Source organism: Onychomys torridus, chromosome 15, assembly GCF_903995425.1.
Source record: "Onychomys torridus chromosome 15, mOncTor1.1, whole genome shotgun sequence".
Lineage (NCBI taxonomy): Eukaryota > Metazoa > Chordata > Mammalia > Rodentia > Cricetidae > Onychomys > Onychomys torridus.
The window spans coordinates 1,989,340-2,010,014 of record NC_050457.1 but is presented as its reverse complement, the minus strand read 5'-3'; the positions used below and the strand labels follow the sequence as shown (position 1 = coordinate 2,010,014).

The 20,675-nt window shown below is 41.2% G+C and overlaps 1 protein-coding gene and 1 pseudogene across 2 annotated transcripts in view; one reads left to right on the top strand and one right to left on the bottom strand.

Moving 5' to 3' along the window:
• Positions 1-20,675, bottom strand: part of Mctp1 (multiple C2 and transmembrane domain containing 1) — a 583,339-nt gene that overhangs the window by 253,860 nt on the left and 308,804 nt on the right. The gene's annotated exons all lie outside the window — the stretch shown is intronic.
• Positions 9,779-10,973, top strand: LOC118596207 (annotated as a pseudogene).

Here is a 20,675-nt window from a genome sequence, read left to right as displayed (position 1 = left end):
CGAGCCACGTGGCAAAGTATAGATAAATAGAAATATAAGAGTAAGAGGTAGACAATGGTAGACCTGAGCTAATTAATGGCCAAGCAGTTTAAATAATATAAGTGTCTGTGTGTTTATTTTATAAGTGGGTTGTTGGACTAACAGGGCTTGGCAGGGGCTGGAGAGAAGGTCTCCAACTACAATGATATGCTATAGAATATTTCCTTTGTTTCACTATTTGGTGTTCTGTATGCTTTTTGTACCTTGAAAGGCATCTCTTTCTTTAGATTGGGGAATTATGTCTATGATTTTGTTAAAAAATACCTTTTGTGCTTTTGACTTCAGTCTCTTCTGCTTCCTTTTTGCCTATTTTTCATAGACTTAGTCTCTTTATAGTGTTCAAGATCCCTGGATGTTTTGTGCCTTGATTTCTTTTTATAATCTCACACACAATACATCCAGACCACAGTTTCCCCTCTCTCCACTCCTCCCATTCTCCCCTCCCACCTCCTCTTCCCCAAATCCACTTTTCCTCCCTTGCCCTTCAGAAAGCAGCAGACCTCCCAGGGCCATCACCGAATAAGACACAATAAGACTGCGCACAGACCCTCATATCCAGGCTGGACCAGGCAAGCGCTGGAAGGGAAAGGAAAACAAAGACAGAGGGTCAGGGATGCCCCAGCTCCTGCTGTTAGGAGTCCCACTTAGCTGACAACCATGACGTGTGTGCAGAGCGCCAGGGCTATACTCGTACTGTGATGGCTACTTCAGTCCCTGTGAGCCCTGCTTCGTGGATTCTGTGGGCTGTGTTCTCCTGCTGTTCTTGAGCCTTCAAGCTCCTACAACTCTTCCTCCCTCTCTGCTGTGGTGTTCACCAAGCTCCAAGGGGAGGAACCCAGTGGAAATTTCCAGTTTGGGCTCTCTCCACCTAATGCTTGGCTCTCTGCATCTGCTCCCATCACCTGTCGGAAGAAGCCTCTCTGATTGGGCTTTACTTATTTATTTATTTACTTACTTATTATTTATTTGTTTGTTTGTTTGTTTGTTTATTTCTATCCTAGGTCTCTGCATTTTCAAACTCCTGTTCCTGTTCATCAAGGCAGTATTGGGCATGGGCTCCCTCTAGTGGTATGAGCCTCAAATTTGACCAATCATTGGTTAGCCACTCCCACAAGTTCTGTGTCTCCATTGCCCCAGCACATCTGCCAGGCAGGATAGATTGTAGGTCAAAGGTTTTGTGGCTGGGTTGGTGTCCCAGCCCCACCATTGGAAGCCTTGTCTGGTTACAGAACATGGTCGGCTCAGAGTCCCTCCATAAATGGGAGTCCTCACTAGGATAACCCTTGTAGAATCCTGGGAATTTCTACTGAACTAGGTTTCCACATCCCTGCCCCCAAATGCTCTCCAATTCTAGTAATCTCTCCCCTTAGTCTCTCCCTCCACCCATCCCCACACACACCTAATCCTTCCCATTGCTGTTCCCACCTCACACCCCTATAACTCCACACACCTCCACACACCTCCACACCCCACCCATTCACCCCCATCCTTCTGCAAAATCTATTCTAGTTCCCCTTCCCAAGCACACTGCTTACAGCCCTCTTTGTTACTTAGACTTTCTGGGTCTATGGATTATAGCATGATTATCATAGCATGGGAAAAGGCTATCTTTAATCCACTTGGACTTGAGTTTTGTGCATAACGATATGATATGGATCTATGTACTAAATATGGAACTATGTACATTATCTACAGATATCCAGTTATACCAGCACCATTTGTTGAAGATGCTTTCTTTTTTCCATTGTGTACTTCTGGTTTCTTTATCAAAAATCAGGTATCCATGGGTGTGTGGATTTATAAGTGGGTCTTCAATATGGTTCCATTGACCAATGTGTCTATTCTTATGCCAAAACCATGTGTTTTTTTTGTTTTTGTTTTTTGTTTTTTTAATTGCTATTGCTCTGTAGTACAGCTTGAAAGCAGGGATGGTGATGCCTCCGGAAGTTCTTTTATTATTCAGGATTATTTTAGATAGCTGAGGTTTTTTTGTTTATTTGTTTTCCATATAAAGTTGAGTATTGTCCTTTCAAGGTCTGTAAAGAATTGTGTTGTAGAGAAAAAGAAAAGAAAAGAAAGAAAAAAAGAAAAAAAAGAATTGTGTTGTAATTTTGATGAGGATTGCATTGAATATATAGATTGCTTTTAGTAGGATGGCCATTTTTACTATGTTGATCCAACATACCCTTAGTATGGGAGAGCTTTCCATCTTCTGATATCACCTTCAATTTCTTTCTTCAGAGACTTGAAGTCTTTTACTTGCTTGGTTAGCGTTTATCTCAAGATATTTTATATTATCTGGTTATTATGAAGGGTGCTGTTTTCCTGATTTCTTTGTCAGTCTATTTGTTATTTGTATATATGAGTTTTGGAGGTTGATTTGTATTCAACCTCTTCACTGAAGGTGTTTACCAGTACGAGTTCCCTGCTAGAATTTTTGGGGTCCCTATGTATACTATCATATCATCTGTGAATAGCAATATGTAGACTTCATCCTTTCCAATTTGTAGCCCCTTGATCTCCTTCAGTTTCTTATTGCTCTAGATAGAACTTCAAGTACTATATTGAATAGGTATGTAGAGAGTAGACAGCCTTATCTTGTTCCTTATTTTAGTGGAATTTCCCTGAGTTTCTCTCCATTTAATTTAATGTATGCTATAGGCTTGCTGTAAATTGCCTTTATTATGTTGAAATATGCTCTTTGTATCTCTATTCCTTCTAAGACTTCCATCATGAAAAGCTGTTGCATTTTGTCAAAGGCTTTTTCATCATCTAATGAGATTATCATGTGGCTTTTTTTCTTTCAGTTTGTTTATATGGTAGATTACACTGAATGATTTTCAAATGTTGAAGTATCCCTGCATCTCTGGGATGAAGCCTACTTGGATGATCTTTTTGATGTGTTCTTGGATTAAATTTGTGATATTTTATTATTTTTGCATCTGTTTACATGAGGGAAATTGGTTTGTAATTTTCTTTCTTTGTTGAGTCTTTGTGTGGTTTGGTTATCAGGGTGACTGTGGCCTCATAAAATTAATTTGGCAATGTTCCTTCTGTTTCTATTTTGTGGAATAATTTGAGGAGTGTTGGTATTAGCTCTTCTTTGAAACTCTGGTAGAATTCTGCACTAAAACCATTTGGCCCTGATTTTTCATGACTGCTTCTATTTCCTTAGAGGTAATAGGAATATTTAAATTATTTATCTGGTCTTGATTTAATTTTGGTAAGTGGTATCTATGAAAAAAATTATCCATTTCTTTTAGATTTTCCAATTTGTGGAGTATAGGTTTTTAAAGTATGATCTATTGATTCTTTGAATTTCCTTGATGTCTGTTCGCTATGTCTCCCTTTTCATTCCTGATTTTGTTAATTTGGATATTTTTTCCATCTCTCTTAGTTAGTTTAGATAAGAGTTTATCTATCTTGTTGATTTTCTCAAAGAACCAATTCTTTGTTTCATTGGTTCTTTGTATTGTTCTCTTGGTTTCTATTTTATTGATTTCAATTTAGTTATTTCCTGTCATCTATCTACTCATCTTGGGTCTGCTTACTTCTTTTTGTCCTAGAGCCTGCGGGTGTGCTATTAAGTTGCTAGTATGAGGTTCCTCCAGTTATTTTATATAAGCACTTAGTGATATGAACTTTCCTCAGCACCACTTTCATTGTGTCCAATAAGTTTGCGTATGCTGTACATTCATTTTCATTGAATTCTTTAATTTCTTTATTTTTGTCTTGACCCATTTTTCATTCAGCAGAGAGTTGTTTAATTTCCATGAATTTGTAGGCCTTCTGTTGTTGAATTCCAGCTCTAATCCATGGTGGTGTAGTAGGATGCAGGAGGTTATTTCATTTTTCTTGTATCTGTTGAGATTTGCTTGTGACCCATTATGTTGTCAATTTTGGAGAAAGTTCTGTGAGGTGCTGAGAAGAAGGTATATTCCCTTGTGTTAGGGACCAAGAGGTCAGGAACCAAACATGAACCATAGAAAGTACTAGCTAGACCAGAGAACAAGTCATAAGCCCCTTCCCAGAGCAGTAACCAGAGGCCTCCCAAGATAAGAGAACATCCCACAGTCGGGTGCCATGACAACTGAAGGTAAAGAGCATTCCAGGGTCAGGCAGCCTAGCAACAGAATATACTGCCCCTGACCAGTGACCTTAGCCGATATCTTGCAGGTGCACTATCTGCCTCACACGTCTTGCACCCCTTCCATGTTCTACACGCCCCTTTTCCCTTTCCCTCCTTCCTGCCCCTTCCCCCCTTATGCTATATAAGCCATGTGGAGAACAATAAAGATTGGCGGCTTGATCAGAATACTGTCTTGCTGCTGTCTCTTTGTGTCGCCCTGTCCTTCCATTCTCTCCCACAGGATTGGTGGCCCTGTTTGACACCCCGCTGGCCGGGGCATCTGGCGCCCAACGTGCGGCTCGACCCTTGCCTCGTCGGGAGTTGAACGTCCTTCTCCAGGAAAGTCCAGACGTCTGGTGGAGATTTAAAGCGATCACCCGTTGAGACCACCCGACTCGGCGTCCTGGTGATCCGGGGGATAGCAGGAAGGACGAGGTGAGTCTGAGCTATAGACTTTGCCATGGGACAGGGAACTTCTTCTCATGATTTGTTCATAAAGGGCATTAAAGAAGCCCTCCAGACACGAGGGATAAGGGTTCGTAAAAAAGACCTCAACAAATTCTTTAGTCACTTAGAGGACTGTTGTCCTTGGTTCCCCCAAGAAGGAACAATTGATGAAAACCATTGGAAAAAGGTGGGCGACTGCCTTAGGGACCACTACCAAGCCTTTGGCCCAGATAAAGTCCCTGTCATAACCTTTTCTTATTGGAACCTTGTTAATAATATTCTCAGGATCCAAAGGACCTCACCCTCTCCTGACATTGCGTTGGTTATTTCTCAGGGAGAAAAAATCATGAAAGAACAGTCTCACCCCCACTCTTGCGCTGATTCACATCCTCCCCACTCCCCCCGACCCCCTTCATGAGCACCCTCTATACAGGAGATTAAAAATATGGAAGAAGGAGTCCAATCACTCCCACCTCAGTCTATTTACCCCTCCCTCCAGGGTCTTGATCCGACCCCCCTAAACGCTGGCGATGAGGCCGGTCTAAAAAAGGAGGCCGCCAACTTGGCCCCCTTAACCTCCCTCTCACAAAAGCCATCCCCAACAAAGATAACATATAATCTTACTCAGCCCCCTCCTTATGATGCCCCCCTCACTGCCCCCTTCTGTGCCCCAGTCGCTGAGGCCCCTGCAGGTTCACTGCTAGCGCTCCCAATGCCGACCCCCGATGATCCAGAAATCCCCCCTAATCTCATAACAGAGTTACAGCGCCTACAGGGCACACTTCGGGCCCGTAGACAACACCTGGCCCTTCTAAAGGAATTACGCTCCCTTGATCAGGAGCTCTCTGACCTTGCCCTGGGCGCTCCAAAGTCTCGGCCACCGCCCATGCCCTCGCTTAAAAAACCTCGGCCACAGCCAGTCTTGGCTTTTCGCGTTACCCGAAGCCAGGCAAGTGGATCGGATCCACCAAATCTGCCTGAGACAGAGGAGTTGCCTCCCCTTGAAGAGGAGGAGGGAGAGACCCCTCACGAAGAGGAGCCCCTGGTTACAGGCTTCATGGCCGATCAGGGGCCCCCACCCTGGCAGTCTTACCAAAAACTTAGCTTTCGCCTTATTGAGCGACTTAAATCAGCCTTAAACCAGAGTGATGCTTGGCTTACACCAAATGATTGGTATTTTTTGGCCCATGCTGCCCTGTCTGGGGGAGATTTCGTCTTATGGAAAACTGACTTTTCAGAAAACTGCCGTGAGATGGCCCAGCACAACGCTGATAACCCTTCCTCAAAACATTGGACCATTAATAAACTTCTTGGCAAAACTCCTTATGACAAAACGAGGTTCAAACCACTTTTCCGCCCGGCTTATTGGCCCAGATTCAGGTTGCTGGCCTTCGAGCCTGGAAGCGGCTTCCCCAAAAAGGCGCTGCTACCACCTCATTGGCCAAGGTGCGTCAAGGACCAGATGAGCCCTATAGTGATTTTATATCTCGTCTAAATGACGCTGCTGAGTGCCTCCTGGGCTCGGGATAAAGTGAGAGTACATTTGTTAAACACCTCGCCTTTGAAAATGCAAACTCAGCCTGTCAGGAGATCCTTCGCCCCTACAGAGATAGGGCTCCCCTTTCTGAATACGTCCGCCTTTGTGCGGGAGTTGGCTCCGCCCACACCATCGGTCTGGCTATTGGTGCAGCCTTAAAGTCAATGGGCACCCAAAAATTAAGATTCCAACAAGGTCGCCTTTGTTTCTCCTGTAAACAATCGGGACATTTTGCGAGGGAATGCCCCAAGCGGATCCCTGCCCCCTCAGGGGGCACAGCCGCAGTGCCCCAGCTTGGCATCACCACTCGGCCACTACCAACCACCCCATGTCCTAGATGTGGCCATGGTTTTCACTGGGCGAGGGAATGTAAATCTAAAACCGATGTTCATGGTCGCCAGCCCCCTTCCCGCCCGCTCCCTCCCCTCCTGTCGGGAAACTTTCTTCGGGGCCAGCCCCTGGCCCCTCCGCTCCGGGGAGTGCTCCATGGGGCTTCACAGGCCACTCCCCAACTGTCTGCTCCCTCCAACGGGCAACCCCAGGCAGCGCAGGACTGGACCTCTGTGCCGCCACCGACACAATACTAGATCCATTACAGGGCCCCCAGGTCATCCCTACTGGGATTTGGGGCCCCCTGGCCCCAGACACTCATGCCCTTATCTTTGGCCGTGCCTCGTCCACCTTAAAAGGTGTCCAGATCTACCCTGGAATTATTGATAATGACTATACAGGAGAGATTAAGATTTTGGCCTCAGCACTCCAGGGTCTTGTTGCCATCTCCCGTGGCACCTGCCTTGCCTGCCTGGTTACTTTTCCTGCGCTTTCCTCTGACAACCCCATTCAGTCCACCCAGCCCCGAGGAGCTGCTTGGATTGGCTCATCAGAGGCTTATTGGGTTCAGCCTATGGGAAGAAGAGATAACATGGTGATGAGGAAGAGATGAGGGTCTGAGGATGGGGGAAGAGAGCACTAAAGGAATGAGAGAGGTCCGCAAGCAGGTGTCCTAACTGAGCTTCCCGCAACCAGCATAGCCTCTGGTCCAAGAGGGTGTCTCTGCCAGAGTTGGTGGCTGAATGAGACATAATGACAATGAAGGAAATAGAAGAGGATTGGAAGTAGGGTGGGAGGGCCAGCAAGAGAGTGGGGGAGGTCAGCGGGCAGGAGGCCTAGCTGGAGTTCTGGTGGCTAGAATGGCCTCTGGTAGAGCAGGGGCTATCTTGATTTCTTTCAGATAAACCATTTTCTTTGACTGAGATATCCTTTTCTTCCACTTTGTCTTCAAGATCTGAAATCCTATCTTCTATGTCTTTATATCTAGTGGTACTCTTTACCTCTGATGTTTTTTGTTTGACATCCTAAGTTTTTCATTCCTAGTTTTATTTTAGTTCAGATTTTCTTTACTGATTTTGTTTCTTTGTTAAATTCTACTTTCCTGTCTTGAATTGTTCTTATTATTTCATTAAACTTTCTGTGCTTTCATGGTCTTTATTAGGCATTTATCCATGTCCTCTTTAAGGTCTTTCAGTATATTTATTATTACAGTTTTGAAGACCTTGTTTTATGCTTCAACTAAATTGTTTTTCTCAAGGCCTACTGCAATAGCATTGCTGGCTTCTGGGTGAGGCATGTCCTGGCTCATGTTTGTGTTTTTGTGTTAGGATCTTGGCATCTGGAGTTATGCTCTTTGAAGTGTTTCTTGGTATAGATGTTTGGTATTGTCTTTGGTAGCTGGTGCTCTAGTCTTTCATTGCTGTTACCCACTGTAGATTTGAGCCAGGTGTGGTGGCTGTGGGGTCCTCAGGTCAGCCTAATGTGGCCACCTGCTTTACTTTTTAAATTGTATTTTGAGATTATTCCATAATGACATTATTTTCAAATCATCCATGCACCTGCACTTTGCTCTCTTTCAAATTCATGGTTTTTTTTCCCCTTAATGTGTGTGTGTGTGTGTGTGTGTGTGTGTGTGTGTGTGTGTATGTATGTATGTATGTATATTCTTAAATACTTAAATACAACTTTCTCAGTCTGTATGTTACATATGTGTGTGTGTGTGTGTGTGTGTGTGTGTGTGTGTGTATGTGTTTTCTTGTGCTTTATTTCTAAATGCAGTGGTAGAATCAATTTTCATAGACCACATAGGTCTTTAATGAGAAATTTGGTGCTATATAAATTATAAAATAAAGAAAATGTTATAGTAAAATGTACTACCAAGATTCCCACTAGAGAAGTGAATCCATAATTTTTATGATCATATATATCGTATATTTATAATTATATTATATTATGTTTTATTAATGCATACTAGACTACACATAAAAGAAAAATATTTGTTTTTGAGACTTTATCTTACTAAATACAACATTATCCAATCTCATCCATTTTCCTGAAAATCATTTTTTTCTTTTTATGTCTGAATAAAACTTTATATGCCATTTTTTCTTTATCTGTCACCTGTTGATAGACACCACAGCTGACTTCTTAAGTTAGCTCCTATGGTAGTACTGCAATAACAATGCATGTGCAAGTGTCTCTACAGTATGCCTACTTAGAATCCCTTGGGTACATTCCCAGAGTAGTACAGCTGAGTTTTATGGTAGGTAGTTCTATTTTTTGCTTTTTGAGAAACCTCCACACTGATTTTCACAATGGCAGATCCAGCTTGCATTCCTACCAGTAGTGGGTAAGAATTACCTTTCCTTTCATCTTTGTCAGCAGTTTAAAAAAACATTTCAACTTATGTGTATGTGAACATGTTTGCATGCCTCCTGTGTGTGTCCCAAGAAGGCAGAAGGAGATGTCAACTCTCTGGAGCTAGAGTTACAGGCACCTGGTGTTGGAATCAAAATCAGGGCCTCTGGAAGAACAGTAATTACTTTTAACCACTGAGTTCTCTTGAGCTCAGTCAGAATTAAAAAAAAAATATAGCTCTTCTTTCACGTATTGAGTTTCCATTTGTACTCAGTCTTCTGTAAGTGTAACTGTATTTTCCAATTTCTTGATTGGATTATTTGGAGCTAATTTGCCATATATATATATGCAATGTGTTAAGGATGTCTGTCTCCCATGTTTATCTTCTCCTACTATTGTTCATAATTCTTGAGTTATTAAAATGATAGTTAGGAAATTTGTACTCTTTAAATAATATTAAATAATTCACATGGTTTTATATTCAGTGCATGATAATTACTAAGATTAAATTTGTGATATGTTTATAATGTTCTTTCTCTATTTTACATAAAGTATATAGCAATATATTAAATTTCAATATGATCTGAAAACATGTTGAGGTTGTTTAATTAATAGTTCTAACCAAATTACAGTTTCCTTAAAGGTCTAAACTATTCCAGGGAATCATCTGATTCAAAATAAAAAAATTCTACCCAGAAACTGTGTTTAATACTCAGTTTCACACTGAAAATTTCAAGACAAACTTCATACTTAAAAAGAATAATTAGGCACAAGGACCGCCATGGGTGCGGGAGGGCAGCCTGAGGGCCTGTCCGGGGTGAAGGTGCCCTCCACACCCCTTGGCCAGACATGTCTGTCATTAGAAAAACTTAAGTGGGAAAAGCAACTGGAAACTTCTTTATCAAGCCTCGTGGTAGAACATCTGCTTGACCATATCAGTGGAAGGATGAAGGTGCCACATAGGAACTCGATATGAATGGAAAAGGCCCATCATCATGAAGGTACTACAGCACTCTGAACACACACTAAAAACAGCCCTCATCTCTCAGAACTCAGTGCTTGTGTCGCAGTATGAGAAATTAGATGCTGGGGAACGACGTTTAATGAATGGAGCCTTCCAGCCGTCCAGTAATCTCTTTGGACCAATTACTGTGCATTCACAGTCAGATTGGATCACCTCCCACCCTGAAGTTCCCCAAGATTTCAAACAGTTTTTCACTGATCGCCACAGAAACATACCCTGTCCAGAGAAACACATTATCTATATGCAGTCCATTGGCGCTCTCGGCAACACCAAAGTTACCAGTGAGGAGTATATTCAATGGCTCAAGGGCTACTGTGAAGCGTTTTTCTATGGTTTGACTGTAAAACTCTTAGAACCGGTTTCAGAGTCTGCAACCAAGTGTCCCTTTAGAGTGAACGAGCACTCACAGAACCTACAAATCCATGCAGGGTACATCCTGGCATTCTTGAAAAGGAAGAAACCCAAAGATGCCTTCTGCATTGTGACGATAACAATGATCAATCTTTACCCACGGGACTCCTGGAATTTTGTCTTCGGACAGGCCTCTTTGACAGATGGTGTAGGGATATTCAGCTTTGCCAGGTACGGCCCGGATTTCTACAGCTCCCGGTATGAAGGCAAAGTGAGCAAGCCCCAGAGAACATCTTCCAGTGACTATTCCGTTTTTGATAACTATTACATTCTTGAGATCACTAGTATTTTGCTGTGGTGATCCTGTAAGACTTTAACCCATGAGATTGGACACATATTTGGATTGCGACACTGCCAGTAGCTTGCGTGCTTAATCCAAGGCTCCAATCACTTGGAAGAATCTGATCAGCGGCCTCTCAACCTTTGCCCCATCTGCTTACGCAAGCTGCAGGTTGCTATTGGCTTCAGTGCTGTAGGGAGATACAGAGTAAGTGGGAGGGCTGTGAAGGCACTGCTGAGGTGGATTGATGAGGAGTCTAACGACGCATCAAGAGCAACTCCGAGAAAGAAAGGCACCTGTGGAAGCCTTTCAAGATTGGAGAGAATGGATAATAAAATGCATTGCTGTTCTGGAAAAATAAGGACTTTGAGATAGGTGTAACTGAAACAAACCCTGGCCCACTAGGTGTTTGTGGCTAGAGTACTTCATTGGAATAAACCGTCTACTGGTTCTATGCTGAGGCCAGGTAACAGACCAGAAGCTTCTCTGAAGCCCCTGGACCAGAATAAGGTTCACTGAGAACAAGGAAAGCCTTCTCTGCCCTTCTCTCCTGTCTCACTAGCCTGGTCTGTGACAGTGAGCCCATCACTTTCTTGCTTCAAATTGGATTAGCTGAAGCTAAATAAACACTTTAAAAACGGAAAAAAAAAAAAAGAAGAAGAAGAAGAAGAATTAAAGCTCTAGAAGTTGGTAATAATTAAAACAAATCCAAGCATAATCTAATTGTAGTCATTGAAATTGTCCATCATTAGTGGAAGAGAGAAGGTATATTATTTAATTGCAGGGCATGCTAAGCAAGACCTCAGTTTCTCTGAGTCTCACTGGCCTATGGAACAGGAATGAGTTCATTTGTCTCTAGAGTTCTGGGAGACTACTGTAAAAACATAGCTTGATATGTAGCAGAGTCGCCAATAAATTGCACCCGTTGATGAAAATATGCCTGCAGATTCTAGCTTCCCCAGATTCAATAATTTCACATGCTATTTGTCCATTAATCAAAAGCATACAAAGTCATGTATTTTTGTTTATTTTCTTTTTTCAGTAAAAATAGTTAATATTTTTTAATCATGCTGTTCCCAGACACCAGCCTATTAAACCCAAATCATAAGGCCAAGTGTGAGACATCTTCCTCCCTGTAATTTGTCGGTTAAGGGATCCCCAGCAGCTACCAAACAATACAGAATATTGCTGCTGCTCTTAGCTGCCCAGCACAGTGGGACAGTAAGACCCTGTTGCCAAGATAACACATATTTTAGATACAGAACACAGTGAAGTCAAGCTAGAACTGAGCTGGAAGCTTTATTCATATTTATGAGAATAAATTGTGCCAGGAGGTGTAGTGAAAGCTTTTAGAGGAAAGTCATCAATGATCTAACCTAGAGGGAGGCCCTAAGGCTACAATACTAACATGCCAGACAAGGTATGCCCACTGATACAATAGTGACAGCCAACTGCTCTCTGACCGGATCTGAGGCCTTTTCAATAAGAAGGGATTCATGTCTGATAATGTAAACCTGATCACAATCTGATGGGTAGGGAGCTCACAAGCCATATAAAGCAATGGAATATTGATGATTTGCTAAATGGACATGTAGTTAAACTATCTTCTAAATATTTATATTCATTAACTAGTGCCCGTTTCAGCTTTAGTCAGAGAAGCCTCATTTGGCAGTGGACAATGGTCAATTCAGATACTTACAACTCAACAAAATACTGAGAATAATAGACTTCTGATCCAGCCCTAAATGGGCATTTGTGTCACCCACTCAGAGGCACAGGGGCATTGAGAGTAAGTGGGTTAAAAGACCAAGACCTGGAGGATGGGGAGTGACACTCTAAAACGCTGTCTTCTAAATACAGCTTCCCCGTTGTGATTATGAGTACACAGCATGAAACCTGCATAAGTTCTGAGAGCACTCAGATAGATGAAGGTTGGCAGAGACTGGAGATAAATGAAGATAATGAGGCAAAATATGATCATAATACACTATGTACAACTGTCAAATTTTAAAAGGATTGAACCAAAATAATAATAATAATATACTCTTAAAATACTTTGCTGTTTGACATCTCATACATCTGTAGAATGAATTTAAGTCCTTTTCACCACCCATAATACACTCTCTAGCCCCCTCCCTCTCTTGCTGGAAGCCTTCTTCTCACCTAGTCTTTTTCCTACTTTCATATCTTCTTGAATATGACCCACTACATTCAGAGCTTTTACCTGAATATGGATTGGAAGATATCCACTGAAGCAAAGGCAGCTGGTGAATGGCGACCCATTGAGGAAAATGAACCCTGCCCCTGAAGCCCTAAATTGCCAATAGTTCTTTAGAGAGGGAGGGGCTTTGTGGCCCCAATCTTGTGGCAGGTCTTGTGTAGGTAACCACAGCTGGAGTGAGTTCATGAGTGCATGTTATGGATTGCCCAGAGTCTGGGGAAGACGCTCTGTCTGGCATAAGACATCTGAGGGAAAAAAATCTATGTACACTGTGCTCTTATGTCTGTTAACTTTATTCCTCTAAGACAAAATTCCTTCTATACAACTACAGATCCTTAAGAAAAAATTCTATCTATACAACCACAGCTCCATCAGGCATTCAGGCAGGAATAAATCTAGACACACCAAGCTCTTTGTCAATCTACTTTATTTCTCTGGGATGAAATTCTGTCTTCAAAGCTTCAGTTCCATTCTGACACTCAGTTCCTCTTTGTCCCCTCTTTTATTGTCCTCTCCTAGTCCTGCTAACAACTAAGCTCTTATGCTTCCAGCCTCATCTTCGTCCTCTGGTTCTTCGCCCTCCATCTCTACTTGCTGCTCTACTCCTGTCTCTGATGAACTCTACAAGAATTCTGCCTTACCAACTACAAAACCTCTGTGTTCTTCCCTTCTCCCTGGTCATACCATCCTGTCTCCTCTATAGAACACACCTGTCTCTTCTTCCCATGGCCACTGGTTCTCTGCCTCCTCAGGAATGTTACTTCACCCTACCTTCCACCTAGATATGTAAAAACCTCTTTTGTTCTCAGTCTATTGCTCTGGAGAGACACTAGGCCATAGGGTAACATAAGGTAAGGGAATGGTCTGAGCTTCATTTGCACAAGAAACAAAGCTATGCATCTACCACCTGCTTGGCTTTGCCTACATGACCTTATCCAAGTACTGGCCTGAGCAGGAAGTTCACATACACATTCTATGGGAATTATGAGCACAAGAAATTCATAACAAGCCACAGCTGAATATTAAGCTGTGTAACACCATGCTAGATGGCTTCCCACTTGACTGACCCTTGGCCTGGTCAAAGTATAGCTTTAATACACAGCTGGACTCCTCAAAACATATTCTTGTGAATTGCCACAGCATGCCATATCCAAAAGACACCTAGATCCTCCAGAATGATACAGTTTTATTAGGACGGCTGTGTAAACTGGGTATTGTGCTACCTCAGGTGGTGTTCCTGTTATTCAAGAATGCTATAATTGTCTTAGGTCTTTGGTGCTTTCATATGAATTTAAGATTGCTGCTTTCTATTTCTGTGAGGAACTGAGTTGGCATTTTGATTGGGATTGTAACTTATAGACTATTTTAAGTAGAATGGTCATTTTTTATAATAATAATCCTGAGGAAAAAAAATTAGAGATACATTTTACAATTGCAAATCGCTGACTTTGCTTCTGTAAACTTGCTTGCGTTAGACACTGACCCATCTTCTCCCTGGAAATAAGTAAAAAGTTTCAGAGCCCAGCCATTGGCCTTGGGACAAGGACTGCAATTAAAATAATAAGTCCCTGTTTAAAAATTCCTCAAAGGGGACCCAAGATAAGGACCATCTGGCGAGTCCAGCAAACGAGGTCAAATGTCAGCCAATCACAAGCATGTAACTATGGAAACTCCCCTCCAGAGTAACCGCTCCCCCTAGACCTCCCCTGAGCCAACCAGTTTACAACTAATGTTACAAAATTTCCCGCGTAACAAAATGATTGCTGAAATATATGATGATTTTTAAATTGGGCCAAACACGGGGCACCTGGTATCTTATGCTAATTTTGTAGTTTCTGCCTTTAAAAATGCTTGTAACCTCTGCTCAGGGCTCTCTGACTGACCAGGACAGAGAGCCCACTTGCGCCAGTGCTGAATACATTCCTCTTGCGTGTTGCATCTGCTGGTTTGGAATCTTGGTTTCTGGGGGAGCCCTCTTGCAGACGGAAGTATCTCAGGGGTCTTTCAATCCTACCAAATCCATATGCACAAAAGGTCTTTCCATATTTAAATGTCTTCTTTCTTCAGTGTTTTGAAGTTTCATCACATCTTTCTTTCTTTGATTGTTTATTTGAAGATATCTTTTTTCTTTTCTTGAGGCTACTGAGAATAGGATAGTTTGTTTAATTTCATTGTCTACATGTTTGCCATTGGTATATAGAAAGGCTGCTGATTTTTGTATGTTCGTTTTGGAACCTACCTTTTTTTTTTTTTTTTTTTGGTTTTTCGAGACAGGGTTTCTCTGTGTAGCTTTGCGCCTTTCCTGGAACTCACTTGGTAGCCCAGGCTGGCCTCGAACTCACAGAGATCTGCCTGCCTCTGCATCCCGAGTGAGTGCTGGGATTACAGGCATGTGCCACCACCGCCCAGCTGGAACCTACCATTTTGATGACAGCATTTGTCAGCCTTAGGGCTGACTCCTGGTGTGCTTAGGGTCTCTCATGAATAGAATCATGGCATCTGCAAAAAGGAATATTTTGACTTCTTTCTTTCCTGCTTGGATCACCTTAATTTCCTTATTTTGTCTTACTGCTCTAGCTAAAACTTGAAACACTACATTGAAAAGGAGTGGGGAGAATGGCACTCTTGTCTTCTTTCTGATCTTAATGTGAAGGCTTTGAATTTTTCTCCATTTAGCATGATGTTATAGGTTTTTCATGTACACACTTAACTAAGTTGATAAATGTTCCCTCCATACTTAGTTTCTCTAGGGAATTTATGGTGAAGTGAGGTTGGAGTTTGTCAAGACCCTTTCTTGTACATAAGCTTTATCCATAAATTTCTGAGGTAATTTTGGACCATGTAAAACAAAATATTTAAGACAACAAACATCTTCCTAATTTGGAAAAATCCTGCTTAGATGTGCTACGGTTTATGTCAGTAAATATATTTCCCTTCCAAATATTTAATTGTTACCATTCAAATATATAGGAAAGTAGCTTCGCACTCAAGCTGTATCAGATAATGTATGGGAGAGTTTTAAAAATGAAGAAACTTAAACTTTATCTCAGATCCTTTAGGAGTAGGACTTAGGTATCCAAATACTTTGAAATTTTGTGGCTGACTTTAATAATACATTCATGTTTGAGGGATCTTTTAAAGAAACCCTTGAAACTTATGGAGAAATCTCTCTGGATAGGGTAGTAAATATGGTTCTTAACTTGAAAAAAACTTAACTTTAAAATCTTAAGCTTAGAATCAAGTTATTTAATGAACTATTGATTTTGTTAAAGTGTTACCATAGAACCAGTCCTGTAGTACCAAATAGACTCATTTTCTTAAAGCACTAAAATATTTCTATCATTTAGAATAGTGCTTTAATAAGTTTTAATGAAATAAACCAGACACAGGAAGACCACCACCACATGATCCCACTCATATACAAAATTTTTTAAAACATTCATCTCAACAATTTTGAAAAATATAACATTGTAGGTCTTTGGGACCCACAGTCATTATTTGGCCAAGCAGGTATCAGTTATATAAACAATTTCTCCTTGAAATTAAGTCTATTTCTCTTACAATTCTGGGTACTCACTCTGAGAAACTGAAATGGATCCTAAAGTATGTGGGCACATTTGTATTATCACACAACTTCTTCTGCAAGTTCTTCCTTATTTTGTGTATGCTACAACAAACTATATGTTACATGATTTTCTGTAACAAAATTTTTCTTACTTGAATTGCTAAGAATTCTATAACTTTAATGTTCTCGTTAGTAACATTCACACTGATACTGTAATCAGATTATACAATACATGTGGGACTTGTTTTCCCTTCAGCCATTGGCAAGAAGACTGTAGGCTTAATGTTTTCTAGCCATCTTACTCCCTGATAAGTTTTAGGCTTCTCTGCCATTGAAACAAACTGAATCAGACTGAATTGGAAAGTCCAGGTTTAATGGGTAAAGCACTCACTCCCAGGCAATTCCCCAGCCTCCTGCAGAGAGGAGCCAGGAAGTGAGACAGGAAGAAGAGTCTGTTTTCTGGGATGCTGCTTACATATCCCCTGTGGGAGTCATCCTGAGCCTCTCTGGGGGAGGAGCTATGTTTGGTGGGCTTTGAAGGGCTGGCTTTAGGGAAAGGGTGTTGAGGTGGATCTTCTACCAGACTCCTTCCAAACATTCTAGACTCTTTGGGTATAGGGATGCCAGGGTGCTATGGGTTGAGGTGGAGCTCCCATCCAACCAGTCCCAAAAATGTTTTCACAGTGCCATTTACTGCAGAATCAGTTCATTCCTGAGAAATACTTTAGGCAAGATTAATCATCTATCACAGAAAATATAAATGTCATTTGAGAGTCCAGTAAGGCAGTCACACAGTGCTGTGCAGAGACAACGCCATGCTTATAATGTTCTTGAAGCCGTATAGTAACTCAGTGATATTCACACCAAATGTTTTATTTGGGTCTTTGAGTACCCACGGTCAAGGGAAATAAAAGGATAACACAGACACACAACATGTAAAAATAGGCTTGAGGTTAGAGATGTTCTTCAAAATAATCTCTATGGAGAATCAGAATCAGCTGAAAATATAAGTGTATTTTTTAAAGTACAAAACATTGAATAAAGTCAAGTCTTATTTTATTCTCATATTATATCTGAGAGGTCAAAGTAATCATCTTTTATAAAATAGAAATGGAAATAAATGATTATTGCTTTACAAATGACTGCATTTCCTTCTGTGTGATACAAGTGCAGTTATGGCTGACAATCCTGTATGATGCAATGCTAAAGAGAAAAGAGCAAACTGACACACAGTCCTGTGTTTCTCCTTCTCAGACTCTTTATGTCTGTGATGTATTGTAATGTAATGTGTGACCTTAGCAGGTGGGTTAGCCAACCTTCAGTGCTACAGTATATATGTACACTTATGTCTATGAATTTATAATATATATATATTCACATATACATGTGTTATTCTTTTTAAAACATTTATTTTTATTCTATTTTATATGAATGGGTATTTTGTCTGCATGTATGTCTGTTATCACTTGTGTACCTGGGGCCTGCAGAGACCAAGTAAGGGCATTGGATGGCCTGGAACTGGGGTTACAGATGGTTGTGGACATTGGGAATCAAACTCGGGTCCTCTGGAAAAGCAGCCATATCTCTAGCCCTGTGTATATGTTCTAATCATGTCAAAACAAAACAATTTTATACCATTTTTTCTGTGTAGTTGAGATAGATTATTTTCTTTCTTTGAGCCTAGTAGCATATTTATTTTAAAATATGACTTTTGACAATTTATTACACACACACAAATGCACACACACACACACACACACACACACACACACACACACACACACTCTACTCTTCCTTGAGCACAAAGAACAGAAAACCCACACTCTCTAATGTAATTTTGATAAATCTATTTGTGGCCTTATATCAACTGGTGATATACATGATTTTTATGGAGCACTATCCCAAAGAACCTAAGTCTACAGCAGAAGAAATTGATTTTCCTTCCTATCATTTTTTATTTGCAGTGACAATGAGAACACACAGCCTAGGCTTTCCTTCCCACTGATAGCTCCTCACTGTCCCCTCAGAGCAGAAGCGACTTGCTGGGCTTGATGCTCCCCAGAGTGGGTTGGGCCCTCTTACAACAGCCAATCAAGGCAGTTCCTCACAGACATCGCCACTGGACAATCTGATGGGGGAAGTTCCAGTTCCAGTTTCCTCTTTGGAAGCAGCTCCTGGTGGAGTTGGCAGTAAACACTGACCAGGACACAGAGGGAATCAACTGGCGGCAATACCCTGAAGACTTGGAGGGAGAAAGGTACCTTGCGAGTGTTCAGAAAGCAACCACGCCAGACTTGGGGCTCATGTGGGACGAATGACAGTTTAGAGGAAAAGGGTTTTGTGTCCTGTGACAGCAAACACAGAGAAGGATTGGGTACCAAATAGATATCCAAAACACAGGCACACCAAAAATTCTGCCTCAGGACATAGATGAAAGGGAATCCAGGTATGAAAATGGAGTAATAAAACGTGGCTTTTGCATGGAATGAGGTTGGGAATTTTTTAAGCTCCTTAAGAATGTCTTTAAATTTTTTGACTGAGAAAAAAACCTTTTTTTTTTTTATTATCATGTCTAGAGGTAATGAAGTTGTCTCTTAGCCCCATTGCCTTTAACCTTTTCATTAGTAGAAAAAAAGCACTTTCCTTGAACCAGAAATGATAAATCTTAAAATAGCATAATTTATTTTTTCTCAGTGTTCCAGGTAAAATATTGATTTTTTAAAAAAATCTAAAAGTCTACCCTGGAGCATGAGAGATCAGTGCGCCAGGGAAAATATTTATTCTTTTAAAATGTAAAAGGGTATGCTGGAGCTCTGTCAGTAAAATGCTTTACTGTAAGCATGAGGACCTGAGTTCTGATCCTCAGAGCCTGTGTGAAAAAAGCTGGTGCAGCTACATGTGCCCGGGGAGGTAGAGACAGAAGGTCCTGGGGCTCATTGGTTGACAGCTTCACAGACTAGGCAACACACAGGAGACTGCATTGCCAAAAGTAAGGTGGAGAGCAACTGAGTAACATGCTAGTCACTGACCTCTGGTTGCCACATGTGTCACACACACACATTCATGGACATGGCTTAATAAAATTTGGCTTAACTCCTCCTGGTTGGCCTACAATGAAGCTTCAACACATATCTATAGACTAAATAACTTATAGAAAAATATGAGTGGGGCTCTGAAAACTGTAAAGCATACAGACATATATAGACTTAAAATAAATTAATCAACTATAAATAGAGGAAGAAAAAAAACTCTTCCAAATTATTCAATGTTTATAGGATGAACAACCTGAGTTTATACACTAAGTTTCTTTATTCTGCAGTGCATTTCTCCACAGTTGAAAGTTTCTTGGTAATTACAGCCTTTTTGCCCCCTAAAGCTTCTTCCGGTAATCAACATCAACAGTATTCTCCCCCAGTGTTAAGACTTGCTCTTTTTGTTCTTTAGAGACAGGCCTTTGTAATCATCCTTGATGGCCTAAAGCTTACTATGTAGACTAGGCTAGCCTCAGACCTGTGATCCTCCTGTTCCTGCCTCCCAAGTGTCACCATGCCTACCTGTCCCACTGTCTTGCTATGGGCCCTTTTCATCTCATTTGGACTGTGGTACTGATGCTCTGGAATGTGGTCTTTGTACTTGGGTTTGCTTTAAATCTAATTCTCTGTCTTTTTCTATCGGTTCATCTTCAGGACTCTGCAATGAGTCTTCTTGTGTAGATATTCAGAGTTCTCTTTGAATGTTTCAAAACTTGGTTCACGTCTGTATTGGACATCGTGTGCATGGGAAGGTTTAGTCACTGCTGAGGAAACTGTTCTGCACTAACTATTACACAATTCACTTAATTCATGTCATGTGCTTTCAGTCCCAATGCAGAGCTGTCTCCCATACCCACAAAGAGCTAGTTCAAATTGTTGTTTGTTTACATGAAGCAGAGAAATTTCAGGAACGTTTCTAAGGCCTAATAATTCCACTGCCTTCATTGTAGGTCATCCATGGTCCCCTGAGCTTCATTCTGTCCCTGCCAGATCTCATTCATTGGAAGGCATGTGCCTTTTTGATACTATCACAGACCTTAAGTTTCTTTCCTTTTTGACTTTATTATTTATTTATCTAATTTTTGGAATCCTATTGGATGTGTACCTGCTCATGTATGTGTATGTATATGGAGTGTACACGTCTAATGTTGGCATCAGGGTGTATTTTACTAATTGCTCTCTACTGTATGTATGTATGTATGTATTCATACATTTTATATGTATGTATGTATGTATATATCTGTCCATCCCTATGTATCTAAGTATGTTCCTATGTGTGTATTTGAGACATATTCTTTTTAT